General features: G+C 40.3%; 1 protein-coding gene across 3 annotated transcripts in view; it reads left to right on the forward strand.

Annotated features, from left to right (window-relative positions):
• The window catches only part of FTO (FTO alpha-ketoglutarate dependent dioxygenase), a 416,623-nt gene that overhangs the window by 250,114 nt on the left and 151,196 nt on the right, over positions 1-15,313 (forward strand). The window lies entirely within an intron of this gene.

Raw genomic sequence — 15,313 nt, forward strand, 5'->3', positions numbered from 1 at the left:
CTGAGTCAGATTGCTTGGGTTTGAATCTTGGATGCACTTCTGTAACTCCAGGCAAGTTACAATTGTGAATTGTAGCCAGATGAGTTACTTAACCCCTCTGAGCCTCAATTTTCTCATTTGTTATTTGCCTAGGGGATGATAACAATAGAACCCATTTCATAGGGTTGATCAAGCAATTAAATGTAAAACACCCAGAGCAAGTACCTGTAACATATTAGATGTTCAATAAAAATGACCTGTCATGATCTCCAGATCAAAACAACAAAGCCAGGAATAAACCCAGCCCCCCTTATCCAAATTGGCCTCTCCTTTGAGAGAATGCCCCATGTAGTAAATATCCTAGCCTCCTTGTAGGGGCCTGATATTGCAAAACTGGTGCAGGGAAAAACACCAGACAGAGTTGGTGTTCTGCGCTCAGCACTGTCACACAGAATTGACAGGTGGAGGGCTGGACTTAAGTTGGAATCCCATCATTAGTGGCTGTAGGACTCTGGGCATGTCATAGACATTCTGTCCCTTAACAACTTTATGTAAAAAACAAGCGAATAGATCTCGATCACCCCAAAAGTGGAAGGCATCTTCCAGCTCTCACAAGGAGTGGCTCCATACGCGAGATCCCCGGGAGCAGGGAAAAGTGGGTGTTACTCCGGATGGGTTTCACTCCTCTACTTCCACTTTCCCTGAAATCTGCAATGGTACTAATTTTAATAACAATAGCAGCTGGCATTTATTGAGAACTCACTATGTTCCAGGCAGTTTTACATGCTTTATATGATGAGAAAACTGAGGCATAGAAGTGCAGAGTAACTTGCCCAAGGCAACAGCTAGTAAGTAGTGAAAATGGAATTTAAGCTAAGATGACCCAGGTTGGCCAAGAGCAGTAACAAGCTTTAGTTTTTATCAACCACTCATATGGTTCACTTAGTATTTTAGAGACCTTCTAGGATCCTTCTCAGTGTGGAGATAGGCAGGTATGTATCTTTACATATTTATTTCCTCTGGTACTGAGCATATTTTACAGTTTTTAGTTGTGGGTGTATCTCTATAAGGAAATAGTATCCAGCTAATGCATTATCAATCTCCCTACTATTGATCTTTTAAAGGAAAGTTATCACCTTTATATGCTGTATCATTTCTTTCATATTTGTTATGGTCTTTTAGAAGGTGGGAGAGTAGGGGTGAAAATTAGAACACCAAAGTTTAGCCTCTGAGAATCTGTAAATCTTTGTAAATCCTCTAAGTCAAGTAATTTTGGGGCTGTGTTAGTCAAGGCTGATTTCAGCAGGTGCCCTTAAGGTGAAAGGGTAGCAATTTATCTACTCCATAATGGGTTAATCACCAGCTGTACAGTTTGTTTATATCTAGGAAACAATTTACCGCACATGAAGAGTAGTAATTTTATTCTATCTCAGGGGTATCCCCAGTGTATTTTACAAATTTACTCTGTAATGTTACAGATAAAAGTTTAACTCTGGCTTTCAGTTGAGGAAGTCATGGTGGAGGAGGATGGGGGAAGGGAAAGGAACAGCTCTGCTGGCCTGTAGGGGACACTGTTGCATCATTTATTAGAATTTGCCAGTATATTGTCCCAGGACAAAAAAACAAAACCAAACAAATCAGAAAACAAAACAAAAATAGGTTAATCACCTTAAAAATGCTTATTAGAATTATTTGAATAGTTCCAACGTGTTTAGAATGTTCAGTACTTCTCAGGTATTGGTTAGACTGTTCAGTATCCATGCATGAAAGGAATAGGTTAGTGCTTCTTTCTGAGAAAGGAGTGTTTGACAGGACTCTTCTGATCAACTTTCTCTCCATAGTCAACTTTGGATAGGGTGCTCAGGACGTTACTTTTTAGTTTAATAAACCTTTAGGTTTAGTTAACCATCTTCATTTTTTTATTAAGATATGCTCATATGAAGTTGTTTGCTTCCAGAATGTATGCTAAATAAATGTTGTAATCCTTGGAAGGGCATTTTGAAAGTTCTTATTGTCTTCTTTTTATCCTCATATATTTTTTTCACTGAAAAAGTTGCTGTTTACTGAGAAAATGAAGTCATATCTACAAGGAAGGCTTATGTAGGGCCTGGTCTGAACTCCAGGAAGCATACGGCCAGATGCTCTGCTATGGCTCTCTTTCCAGACTGTTGACAGCCATTGTATCTGTCCAGGTACCCCATGGCCTTGCCAGCAAAACCTCCACCCTTCTGCCCAGCTCTGGCCTCTTTCCTACCAGAATACGGGCCTGGGAGGCAACTGCAATGAACCCTCAGAAAGCATAGGTTTTGCTAAGGCAGCCTGCACAGTAATGATATTGTTAGCTTGCTTCATTTCCAGTTTCACCATCAATTACACCATGTGTTTCATCCAGTTGGTGCTACCCTCCCAGTGTTAATTATAACCTACAAGACTGTTACAGTTAATTTTATGGCAAGCATATTGTCTCTTCAAGGCTCCAGAGCAGCTCATAAATTATCTTGAAGGTAAAATGTAACTTGGGGAACTAGTTATGAAAATTCCATCCATCTCGCTTAGGAGCTGCAGCTGCTACTGTCAGCTGCCTTGCCGCTGCACTGTGAAGGAATTACGGTGGGTCAAGTTTAAGAGGGTAGGCCCAGGCTGTCACTGAGGAGAAAGGCTGTCCTGGCCCTGTCAGACAAGTACCTTCTGCCAATCCCTGGTGGTTTCACTTTGCAGGCAGGAAGAGGCAGGCAGCGCAGGTGGATGGTCCCCAAGCTGTCTGTATTCATTACTTTACAGAAACTTCTTGTAGGTAGGCAGGTCCAGAGACCTTTCCTCTTCTCTGTTGTCATGATGTTAGGCATCATCTGCAAAGTGTGAGATAGATAACTCTATAACTAACTCTGGGCTTGGTTCAGGAGAGGAGGAGAATAAGGGGGCGGAAGCTATTCGTGGCAGCACCTCCCAGCCACCCCTTGCTGGTCTCGTACATGGTAATTTCTGTCTTGCAAAAGCCCCTGGCTTGAACGAGCATTTTATTTGTGGTGGTGATTTTTCCTATAATCTGATAAAGTGAGATTTCACTGTGAACGAATGTACTCGAAAATTGCCTACTAAATAAATTAACAGGTTATCTTATTGGGATAATAAACACACTCCTTTTCTATTTCCTCACACGAAGTCTAAGCTTTACATTTCAGCCCTTGGGGCTTTAGCATTATTATTTTTAATGACTGAACACAAGTCTTTCATTTAGCTTGTTTGTATAGTTACTGTAAATGATCTTTCTGCTGTTGGTACTTCATTTGAAATTCTGCATGTTATGCTAGCTTTAAAAGCTTTGAGGGGGCCTTGGAGAATTGGGAAGCTGTATTAAGCACAGCATCTTCTAGTAGCATTGGAAACGGGCTGTGGCAGGGAAGTCGGAGAGGGTGTGTTAAGAAAGTACATCTGCATGTATAAATCAAAGTGTGAGTCTGAGTGAAGCGTACACAAACAGTGCTGGTTTTGGTGGCAGGTTGAGAACTCACCATTGTAAAGTAAGAGATCCATTCCCTTAGCTGGTGATTTCTCCTTGTGTGTTTCTGAGCACTTTATTGCATCCACACATCTACTAGTTTTTGCCCCAAGGATGCCTAAGATCATTACACTGTGGCTGTATAAGAGACCTGGTTAGGAGGAATTTGAAGGACACATGGAACAGGGAATTCATGTCCAAAGAGGCACCGGCCTTTCTGAAGGAAGTATTCGTCTGAGCTCTTGATGATGGGGGCATGAGAGTTGGATACTTGTGAGTTTTCTAGTGAATGCTAGTGAACTCAGACCAGGGATTGCAGATTCAGATGTCTATAGGGCCTGGTAATCATGTATATATTAATGAAGCCAGAGAGGTGAGACACTGTTAAGTTCAAGGCAAAACACACACACACACATGTGTGTGCGTATGCCAGAACCTACATAGAGTAGAACAATGTTACAAAGTGACAGAGGCAATACCCAGATTGTCTTCTGGTCTCCTGGCCAGCAGGCATTCACACTCTGTCTGAAGTGGGCAGCCAGGCAGCTGCTGTCCAGCCTTGCGAGCAGGCAGGATCTATGTTAGTAGGTCTTCCACATTGTCAAGAGAAGTGGAACATTCATATTGTATGTGTATGCTTCCGAAGTCTCCCAGCGTTTTAAGTGTTAGCATGAATTCAAATATTTGTAACTGTTATTCAGGCTAATCAAAACATGTATGGAGGCTGGACGTTGTGGGCAGGATTCTGCTATAGAATGAAAGTCCTGACTGCTTTGAATTAGAAACCTTCTCCGTCTTCTCACACTTCTCAAGAATAGAGGGAATGACCCTGGCTGGGAGACCAGGATACAATCTGGGTATTGCCTCTGTGAACCCTGTGACCTTGTAACATTGTCTTATTCTATCTAGGTTCTTGCATGTGTGTGTGTGTGTGTGTGTGTGTGTGTTTGCGTGTATGTGTGTGTGTTGCCTTGAACTTCGCAGTATTTCGTCTGTCCTTTTATAAACAAAGTATATGAGAGTTTCCAAAAGTGAATGAGGTGGATATGGTGCTCATTGTCACCATAAAAAGGTGTCCACAAAAATGTTGGCTGTTTTGAATTTGATAAAGAGTTTAATTCTCAGAAAGGAAGGGCCGGAACTTCATTGCTAGTGAATCACTATTTCTCCTGTTACACCCTTGAGCTCCTGCTTTAGCTCCCAGCTCCTCCATGGGGGAACCCAGCTGTTCTTTCATGGTAGAAGTGAAGCTTGAACAAAGACGTTATGTGGCCAGAATCATCTTTTGGTCTCACCACTCCACACTGATGGTCACATAGAGGTGTGATTTGGGAAATTGTTAAATACAAGAGGGTTTGAGCTTCTGGAGAAGAGGAAAATATAAAAACATTTTTTCCTTTAAGAAAGATAAAAAGATAAGCCTAAACCTTGGCTGCCACTGAAGTCAGCTGTTATGCATGTGTAGTTAAATTTCACTGTAAATATTTCATAAGGATTATTAGAATGGAGCCGGGTTGACATCACAGCCCCAACTGTACCAGAGGAACCATTTCATTAAAATAAGCCAACATTTCCAAAGAAACATGAATTGCTATGGCAAAGTTAACGTAAGGTCAGAAAATCCTCTGGAAGAAATTTCAGTATCAATGTTTATAATCTCTGCATTTATGGATTTGCAGTTGGTGCAAAAAAAAAACTCCCAATGAGACTTTAGTTTGGTTCAATGAGACTAGCTTGTGAAATAGTCTGTATATCCAGATCCATCCTAACCCAATGCCTTGGCAGCCTTTTGGATAAATAATGTCTTTTCCAAAATGTGTGTATTTGAAAAAGGAAGAGGTAAATTAAGTGGCAAACTGTGTCTCTGGGTTGCCATAAACACGAACAGAATCCAGAAACAGAAAGCAAAGACTGACAGTTCATTCATTCTTTGAACAAATTACATAGCTGTACGTTTATTTATTGATGCATGAAGGGTTGCAGTGAAGAGCAAAATGTTTACCCTAACTACTTTCATTTTCTTTTTTGAGGGGAGGTGGAAGTAAAGGTTTATTTAAACATGTATTTGTGTGTGTGTGTGTGTGTGTGTGTGTGTAAAACACAAAATATATATGAGGTTTAGAGGCATTTGGCAGAAAAAAAAAAGATATTCACATTAAAAAAAAAAAAAAAACTTAATCCATGCTCACAGATGGTCCTGTTCAGGTGCTATTTTAATTATGAGGTAAAGAAACAGCCCCACACAGTAGGAAGTCGTCTTAATAAATGGACTGGAGCTTTTGTCTTCAAGCGTCAAAAAGCCTTGTTACTGAGAAATTTAAATAGTTAGTATTATAGGGGAGAGTCTCAAAATGACCACTATACTTGGAGAAAGCAAAATGATGAATTCTTCTAAAGATCAAATGAGTGTACGAGAAATGTTTTACAATTGTATAGCTTTGAACTTCCTTAGTATTGGTCATTTTAGTGATATTTTTTCCAGTGATAAATGTCATAGATATATCCATGCAGCCAGAGGACAAATAAACAGAACAAATTGCAAATACATTAAAACATTTTAATCCTCGTGGAAGTATTTCTTTACTGTCCTTAAGTGCAAAGGGCTGCTTTGCCCTTCACGTGAGAGAGTGCCCAGAAGAACTAATAGTAATTCAAATGATGCGGTAACTTACAGCTTGCATTAATAACACACAGATAGAACAGTCTTCTTACTAAATATTAGTAATATATTTTAATAATGTTTTACTGTCTTTCCCTTAGTGGGGAATTATGAGGACCTCATGTTAGGACCTCAGTGTCCTGACATAGTTAATTATCCGTGGATAATGGCTTCAGCCACCAGAGTTCTCAGTGAGGCAGCTTTGTTGTTGAGGGCTTATTAAGTGTTGGCAGACTCAGGTGCGGTGCACCTAGGCACTTTCCTACAGAAGCAAACAGCTGTGTTTGCTTTACCATATTATACATCACATAGAGCATCTCATTTATTATAACGAAGCTAATGATGCCAGTGGAAACCTTTATGTCCCGTTCTATATAGTGATAATATATTTGCTGTAAAGTTGTTAGCTTGTTTTTCTTAAGTAATTAATCTTTTCTTATGCCAAATGTATCACATGAAAATGGGTTAGCACAGGGTCAAAATACATTTAAACCAGTCTGCAGAGATTGGATAAGACCTTTGAATAGAGCATCATTTTTTTTTTGCTTTCACAAGGGCTTCACCCCGTCTCCAAGCTACCCCCAACCCAATGCTCACATTACTAGGAACTTAGGCTAATAACGGAACTGTTTTCCGTTTTTTAGTGCTGAGACAGGATTCAGACCTGAATGTGTGCTAAGCCAAGTAAGCTTAGTGACAGTCATCCATGTTCAGTCCCTTAACAAGGCTATATATTGTCCATGTGGATAATTTTGGTGGTGGGTTTCTGTCTAACCTATAGTGTCTTTGAGTCTGTGCATAGTGAGACTCTGTTGAAATATGCCGAGACCTAGCTCAGAGAGTGCTGAAGTATAGTGCGCTGTGCGTGGCACATAAGATGATTCTGTGAGACACTGATAAATACTTTTTATTTGAAATTTTACATGTTTCGCTTTTTGTGTATATAGGGAGACATTTGAAATTCACTCTCAGCAATTTTGAAATAATGCACTCTATTATTATTATGTTACACTGTTATTCAGTATGTCTCAAAAACTGATTCCTCCTGTCTAACTGAATATATTTTACGTTAGGTTAGAAAAGCATAATTAGAATATTGGATCCATGGTTCTCAACTAATGTTATTGAGGACAAGACTCCAATCAATCTTGTTTTTTTTCTTTTTGTTTTTGTTTTTTTTTTTTTAAAGTCGATTTAAAGAAAAATGCTAGAAATAGAGTAATGTGGGTGGTTCATGGATATGGCTAAAATCATGACAGTGGATCACATCATCAAAAAGTTTATAAAATGCTGGCCTTATAAACTGGAAGGGTCCAGAAACATATGTTTCAATCATAATTATGCTATTGATTATGAAGGAGATGATCATGATCATCATAATAATGGCAGCTAACCTCCACTGAGTCTCTACTGTATGCCAGGTACTGTTCTAAGTGTTTTGCCCATATTCCTCACACCAACCCAGTGAAGTAGTTTTGTTTTGTTTTCTTTCATTTTAAGGTGGCTAAGACCCAGAGAGGTTAGGGAGTTTTTACTCAGGATAGCACAGGTTGTCATTGGTCAAGCCAGCATTTGAGCCCAGGCAGTCAGCTTCTGATGTCCTCTTCTTAATCCCACTGCCTTTTTCTGTATTGTGATAGATTAAGAAATATTATTCTCTGTCTGTTCTCTAAAGAAGAAAGGTGGAGAAGCAACATGGAAACATGTAACATAGCATATGACAATGCCATGATTATCCATGTTTTCTGAAGGGCTCTAACCTGTGCAGCTGACTGGACCCTGCTGGGCCCTTGGCTTCCTTATGTAGCATCCTGGACATGTACTAGAGCAGATGACAAGGGTCAGTGGAGCAAAAAAAAAAAAATCTTTGGCAACTTCTTTTATTTTCGTACTTAGAAAATTATCATAATTCTTTTCCCCATTCACTTTAAATGTATGCAAGCAGTATCTAATCTTGTGGGAGACTGAAAGAGAAATTCTCTTGCAAATAGCATGTTTATATTCCAAGAAAGAAGAGACAGAGTTAACCTATGAAAATTAATCTTGACTGTTAACAAATGTGCTGAAATGGGTAGAGGAATACAGCCCACAAGACTGAGATGTATGTGGGAATTGGATCTGCCAGGTCCCAGAGCAAGACCTAATAATGCACACGTTTGAAGTTCTTCTGTGACTCTCGATTAACCTTGATTTAAAGTTCCAGAAAAATGCTCAAGCAAGCGAGAATTCACATACTGTCTTTCTCATTTGATATTTTTCTGAGCCAAAGTGCCTACTTTTTTGAGTGGTATTTATGACTGGTTACATTGCACAAGGAAACTTGACTTGGGTGAGGTGTTAAGGTACGGAGAAATGGGTAATTGGGGGAACTTAGAAAACCCGTCCGGTGAACGTTTCCAAGTCACCCTCCCCATGGGCCCAGAGTCATCCTGAACAATTACTTGAGAATTGCGAAGGGCTCAAAGAGGAAAACTGCAGAACAAAATGGGTTGAAAGAATGTATGCTTTTGTCATTTCGACTTGAAGCCAGGGGCTAAAACTCATGTCTTACACCATGGTAATCTACAACCATTTAATTTGCTAACAAGACTTAACTGATCAGGCTCTGCAACCTCCTTCTCCAGTATAATCAAAACAAGAAGCATTTGGCTCTGGAAAGTAAACGTTGTCTATCTTTCATTGTCTGGCCCCACCATTTTCTTTCTGGCAGGCTGAGATGAAACAGAAAGCTGATATTTGGAGCCACTGGAATTGCAGGCCTTGTAATTTAGAAATATCCATTTTATCCCGTGTAATTTCTTCCCTAAGATTCCTCAGTCTAAATCTGATACAGGTAGGAGCCAAGACAAACAGTAACCATTTATAGTCACCCAGACCAGTTTGAATTTCACTCTAATGTAAAGCAAAAAGAGTTTTTGGCTTCATTTCAGGTGTGTAACAGGGGTAGAAAATGCATTTAAAATTTAGCAGCAAATGTTACCATATGTTTCCATAACAACTGCAAACTTTTATGTTAGAAAAGCAATAATATAAACACGTAGGAATCTTGGAACAGTAAACTATTAATTTACCAAATATAAAAAAAATCCAGCATGAAGGGGCTTTTATAGCCACAGAAGCCATGAGGGGCCCAGCATCCTGTGAATTTCTCCATTATGTGGCAGAAAATGCTGCCGGTTCATTTAAATGAGCAAATCTTTTAAAATTATAGATATAGTGTCCGTTCTCCACAGTGCATTTTTGTGAAACAATGTGTGGTGGTGCCAGCTATGGCTGAATTCTTCTTACCGTATTGAACTAGTAAAATACCCTTCAGAAGCTACTCCCAATGCATGTCTGTAAAACAACGACATTTTCTCTCTTCACTCATAGCTTCACACTTAACAACGAAGGCTCGGGTCCTGCAGAAAGTGCAGTGCCCAGTAGTTGGCCCTAATGCTTGGCAAGGAGTAGATGTTCATAGGTTGTTGATAGATATGAGCAAGGTTCTCGGTTTCCTCACCTACCCATTTTGAAATATAAAAAAGACAACGGGAAAATGGGAAAGGCGGATCTATTTAACCACATCTCAAGAATGAGGAGTTAGTAAGAGTTATTGAAATCAAATTCACTGTTGTTTGATTTCTCTGTGGAGCAAAGAAATAAATAACCTTCTTTTAACATGGCTACCTGTGGATGGGCCTTTCATTTAAAAGGAGGCAGAATTTTTTTCCCCTAAACCTACCTCAGAGGGTACATAGGTTTTGAATCTTTATCTACAATGAAACCAACAATGTTACCTTGCCATTTAAGGCAAATGGCGTACCTTGACTAGTCCTGAAACTTGGGTTCATGATATCACTGTCATTAAAAAATATATATACCAATCAATGAAGGGTAAAGTCAAAGGGAAAAGAAGGTCAAAGGGAGTGGCTGACATAAAACGTAGGTGCAGAACCCTGGGGGCATAGGGGGTACATTCAGAAAGGGTGCTGATGTAGCTACAGGGTAGAGAGAAGGGTGAAATCTCCAAAATTTTAGAAGGCAGAGTAAAGAGACTAGGGTTTCAGCTGTGGCAGGGTTTTCACCTTGGCCTCTCTTTACCTTCACAGTAGAGCCCATGGGCTGTTCAGCCGTAAGTGGTGCAGCAGGGACATTGGTTAAGAAGGCTCACGTCGTTAGTGGGCCAAAGGAGAAAATGGACGCTAATGTTTAAGGAGCCTGAATGGATCTGAGAAAGTGTGGCCAAGCAGAAGCAAGAGTGAGTGGCATGATTTAGAGTAGCAGAGATGGGAGTGGCAAAAGAAGAGCTGCTTTGTGAAGACATGATTCAGTCCCAACTCTTTGGTGGGCCTCTATTTTTAGAACAGAAACTTAATTTCAGCCAAGTTACCACCATCTCTAATTGGACTAATAAGAAAGTTTCTCGTGTTTCCGTCAGTGCTTGACCAGTTCTAGAGTGTTTTATCCCATGAAGCATTCTTTAAGCATTAGTGCCATTGGAGTCTAACATTGACCATATGGGTCCTTAATTTGTGTCTAAGTATCCAGTTGCATGAAGATGGATGGTTAACAAGAAAACCAAGAGCCATTCATTTATTCCACAATTATGTATTGAACACCTAACAGTGTCCCTGGAACTGGGTGAAGAAGAGTGAACAAAACACCACAGCCTGTTTCTTGTGCTGGTAGAGCTTACAGTCTAGTGGCAGGAGGCTGACTAAAAATAAGCAAGCAAGTGAAAAAGAGGGTGTCAGATAACGATATGTACTATGGAGAAAAGGCAACAGGTAGGCAATGGAGCTTTTTAGGGCAGCCTCATTTGAGCTGAGATGAGGGGGAAGAGAAGGAACCAGTCAATATGACAGAGGGATGGGATGAGAGAGGAAGGAGGGGTCACATTTTAGGGTTGGAGTAAAGACTTCATCATGGAGTTTGCTGACAGATGAAACATAAATCCAAATTCTATTTACAAAGTATACGGAAAGTTTCCACTGTGTAGCCAGTGCTGTGTTAGGTGCTGTGGAAAACACAGTTCCTCTAATCAAGGTTATGGTTTAGTTGTTGGGAAAGAGACTTAATTGATTGTGAGATAAATGTCAAATTAAATAACATTGACCATAAGTAAATCATGAGCTCTTTGAAATAAGTAATCAGTGTGAGTTGGGAAAGTCTTCATGGAAAGAAAGAGGGCATCAAAATTGGCGCTCAAAACTATTGAGGCTGGGCGTGGTGGCTCATGCTTGTAATCCTGGGGCTTTGGAAGGCTAAGGTGGGAGGATTGCTTGAATCCAGGAGTTTGAGACTGGCCTGGGCAACATAGCCAGATCCCATCTCTACAAAAAAAATTTTTAAATAAAAATGGAAAAAAAAATCTATTTTGTACTTCCTATGTGTTGATGCTTTGTGTGTATCGTTAATTTTTGTCCTTGTAGTAATCATACAAAGGTGAATGGTTTCGTCCCCATGTTATAGATGATGAAACTGAATTCAGAGAAAGTTAAAGATAGCTGTTGACAAAACTTCAACTCAAACCATTTAACATCTGAGAACCTAAAAATCACTGACCACTAACTAAAAACATGACGGGCTTTGAGCATCCCTGTGATATTTCTCTCCCTGTCTCTTTCTCCTTTTTGCAGCTGATATGCTAAATGTCAGAACCAAGAGGATCTGTGTGCTTGTTTTTAGGGCTGTGGGGAGGAAAGAGCACTTTGGGGAGTGGATGGTCTATTATGAAGCCTGTCTTTGAAGAAAATTCTCTCAAATCGAGCAAGTGGTGGCAGCTACTAAGTGATGAAGAAAGCAGATCTAGTCTCTGGAGGAGAAGAGGAAAATTAGTGGAAGAAGTAGGTACTTCTTCCTTACCTTGTAAGGTTCAGGAGACCATCAGGGTGAAAAGACCATGAAGACCATTGCAATGTAGAACACATCTCACCAGTGTATTTCCCAGAGACAAGCAGAAATGCTATAAAAGGAGGCATAATGCAGTCATGAAACACCCAAATTTTCCTCTTTGTTGTTTTGTTTTGTTTCTTTTTTTAGATGGAGTTTCATTCTTCTTGCCCAGACTGGAGTGCAATGGCACAATCTTGGCTCACTGCAACCTCCGCTTCCTGGGTTCAAGCAATTCTCCTGCCTCAGCCTCCCAAGTAGCTAGGATTACAGGCATGTGCCACCACGCCAGGCTAATTTTTTGTATTTTTAGTAGAGATGGGGTTTCTCCATGTTGGTCAGGCTGGTCTCGAACTCCTGACCTCAGGTGATCAGCCTGCCTCGGCCTCCCAAGGTGCTGGGATTACGATGTGAACCACCACACGTGGTCCCCCTTTGGGTTTAGAACTAAGACAACCCTATTTAAAATGTAGTTCTATAATATGTAGATGTTTGCTTCAGGGATCCTTTCCTTAGATTATCTTTTTAAGGGATGGCCTGGGCATAGATAGGTCAACTTTAAGATGACCTTTTTTCAATTGAGGGCATATCCCAATAAAATTTTCTTATCCCCTGGCTTCTCTGGGGCTGGCATTTCTGACAGACGTGTAAACAGATGCAAGCATTGTTGCTAATGACAGGTGATTATAAGAGGCATGGGGGCCAAGGTAATTAAACCACGATTTGACAGGGACATTTGGCAATGTAATATTTCAGCATTAGAACTCTCTTTGCAACGTACTTCCTCCACTTGGCTTGGTGAATATAATTCATTTTTATTCTTCAGAGCGTGTTGCTTTGAGATCTGAAACTGTCTTCTCTGAATTTCTTCATGGTTCATTGTAGAACACTAGAAAATGATTACCATTGGACCGTGTGGGCATCTAGTCAATATCTAAGACCCTATCCAAGGTTTGTCCAGTAGTAGTATAATAGGGTCTGTGACCCTACTGCTGGCATTGTATTTGACATATTATTATGCCCTGTGTGATAGTGATAGTGCCTTTGGAGAGAAACATGAGTTATTTTCATACCAGTCTAATTTCAGTTTCTCTGTTACCTGCATTTACTTGACGTTGCTCTCATGAATCAAAAGATAGCTTATTGAATTCTCTTCTTTCCTAAATTTCCACTACTGGCAGTAGGAGAAAATCTCAAATTATCAGTAACCTGGTATTAGGAGGAATGATAGCAGAAATGATCATCAAGACATGGAATTTATTTATTCATTAGAGTTGAATGTATTTTTTTAAAAGTACCTTCTTTTTGCTATCAGTAACAATGCCTCTTTAGGCATTTAGAGACCACCTCCTGCTAACCACTAATGTGGCAAACTTATGAATATATATTTGGGGGAATCCTATCTTCTGTTGTATAAACAGCTGACCCTCATGGACTGAATATTTATAGTTTTGATATTGACTAGCTATATGAATTATATTATTTATAGTGAACATAGTAGTGTGGTTTCATCTAATAAAATAACAGCTCACATTTACTATTTATTATGGTCCTGGCACTTGTCTAAAATAGCAACTTTTCCCAAGTAGGTCAATCCATTCCTTGACTGCAAAATCAGCTTTTTAATACTCTTGGTATAGGGGTTGCCTGGCCATTTTAAGAGATCAGAGAATTGGCCCACTTAGAGAAGGTTAACCACTGGCTAGATAGCTGTTTCTTTTCCTCGACCAATTTTGATTTTCCCCAGAAAGGGATGTAGAGGGAAATGAACTTGTGAATATAGTTTCTTATGCCAGAGGAGTGCAGAGTGATTGTGCCTCTTCGTGGGTTGCCTCCCCCAGTGTGGAAAGCTTGGGAACACTTCATCGGGCAGCCTGGGAAGCTGGCGGCTGGCTTTTACATTCTGCTTCAGGCTGCAGTCTGTTTCTAAGCAGAGGCTTTTTTAAAGCTTTGTCAGATAGGTTAAAAGGTGTCCCACCCCTGGTGTATAAAAAAGAGAGAGCGAGATTAAGCTCACTAAGCCTGCCATGTTCCCTGTAAAATATCAAGTCAAAATGATTTTGAAATCCAAAGTTACCAGGCTTAGGGGTGTGACCTTGAGTGGAAGCAGCCTGGGAACTGGGAAGGAGAGATCTGTGCAAAACGCAATTGGCCACAGGCTGGTGGCCTCGGGAAAGCTGCCGAAGCCAAAGTGAATTGTCTTGTTTCTCTGCCTTGCAGCCAACAGAGCACAACCCCAAATAAATACCCAGCCTGACTTCTAGGCCGGTGGATTCACCACGGAACTCCAGGCAGCCAACCTTTCTCAGAGTGCCTGCTTAAAGCAAAGCCTGGGTTAAGCTCCAGCAGCTGATGGGGGTGAATAAGACAGGGTCTCTGCCCTTGGAAAGCTTAAACTCAGAAGAATAGCACTAAAAATTAAAAATCTCATTGAACCCCTACGAAAGCATCCAAATCCTTTGCATGTATTATGAATGTGTTTAATCCTAAATAATAATAATACTAACTAGTACATATTAAGTGCCTTTCTGTGCCAAGTACTTTTTAAGTGTTTTATGTGAATTAACCCTTACAGTGGTAGGTATGTTTATTATCTCTAATTTTAAGAAAAGGGTACCTGGAGCCAAAAGACATCACGTAACATTCCCAGGGGCACAAGGCTGGGGGTCAGTGGAGCTGGGATTCCTAAGCAGGAAGTTTGGTTCCACAGCCCATGCCCTAGGCCAGTGGTTCGGTAATTTTAGCATCATAATCACCTGTGGGCTTGTGAAACCCAGATTGCAGGCCCTTCCTGAGTGGGGCTTGAATATTTGCATTCCTAACAAATTCTCAGGTGATGTGGAGGCCCACAGCTCTATGCCAAGTGGGAAGAGCACAGTGGAAACCAGTCACTGTAAAACAAGAAAAAGTGAAATACCCTGTTACTGATGTAAGCAGAGTGCTTTGAGAATGTCAGTAGTAGCTAATAATAATAATATTTATTATTATTATCATTATTGTCATTATAGCTGTCACTTATTGAGTGTACTGGACACTTTTGTAACCATGTAACCATTATAACTGTTACTGTGGGCTATCTCATTTAATCCACACAACAACCAGATGAGGTGTTAACTGCACTTTACAGCTGAGGAAACTGAGGCACAGAGCCTTTACAAACTTGCCTAAATGACAGGCCAAGGATTCAAACTATGCCAGCGTAATTCTGGAGCCTTAGCTTTTAACCATGAAGAAGATAGTGAAAAGAGGGGACTCAAACACCCATCCATAGAGCAGGTAGGGTACAAGCTGGGCCCTGAAGG

The sequence above is a fragment of the Piliocolobus tephrosceles genome, chromosome 17 (genome assembly GCF_002776525.5).
Source record: "Piliocolobus tephrosceles isolate RC106 chromosome 17, ASM277652v3, whole genome shotgun sequence".
NCBI lineage: Eukaryota > Metazoa > Chordata > Mammalia > Primates > Cercopithecidae > Piliocolobus > Piliocolobus tephrosceles.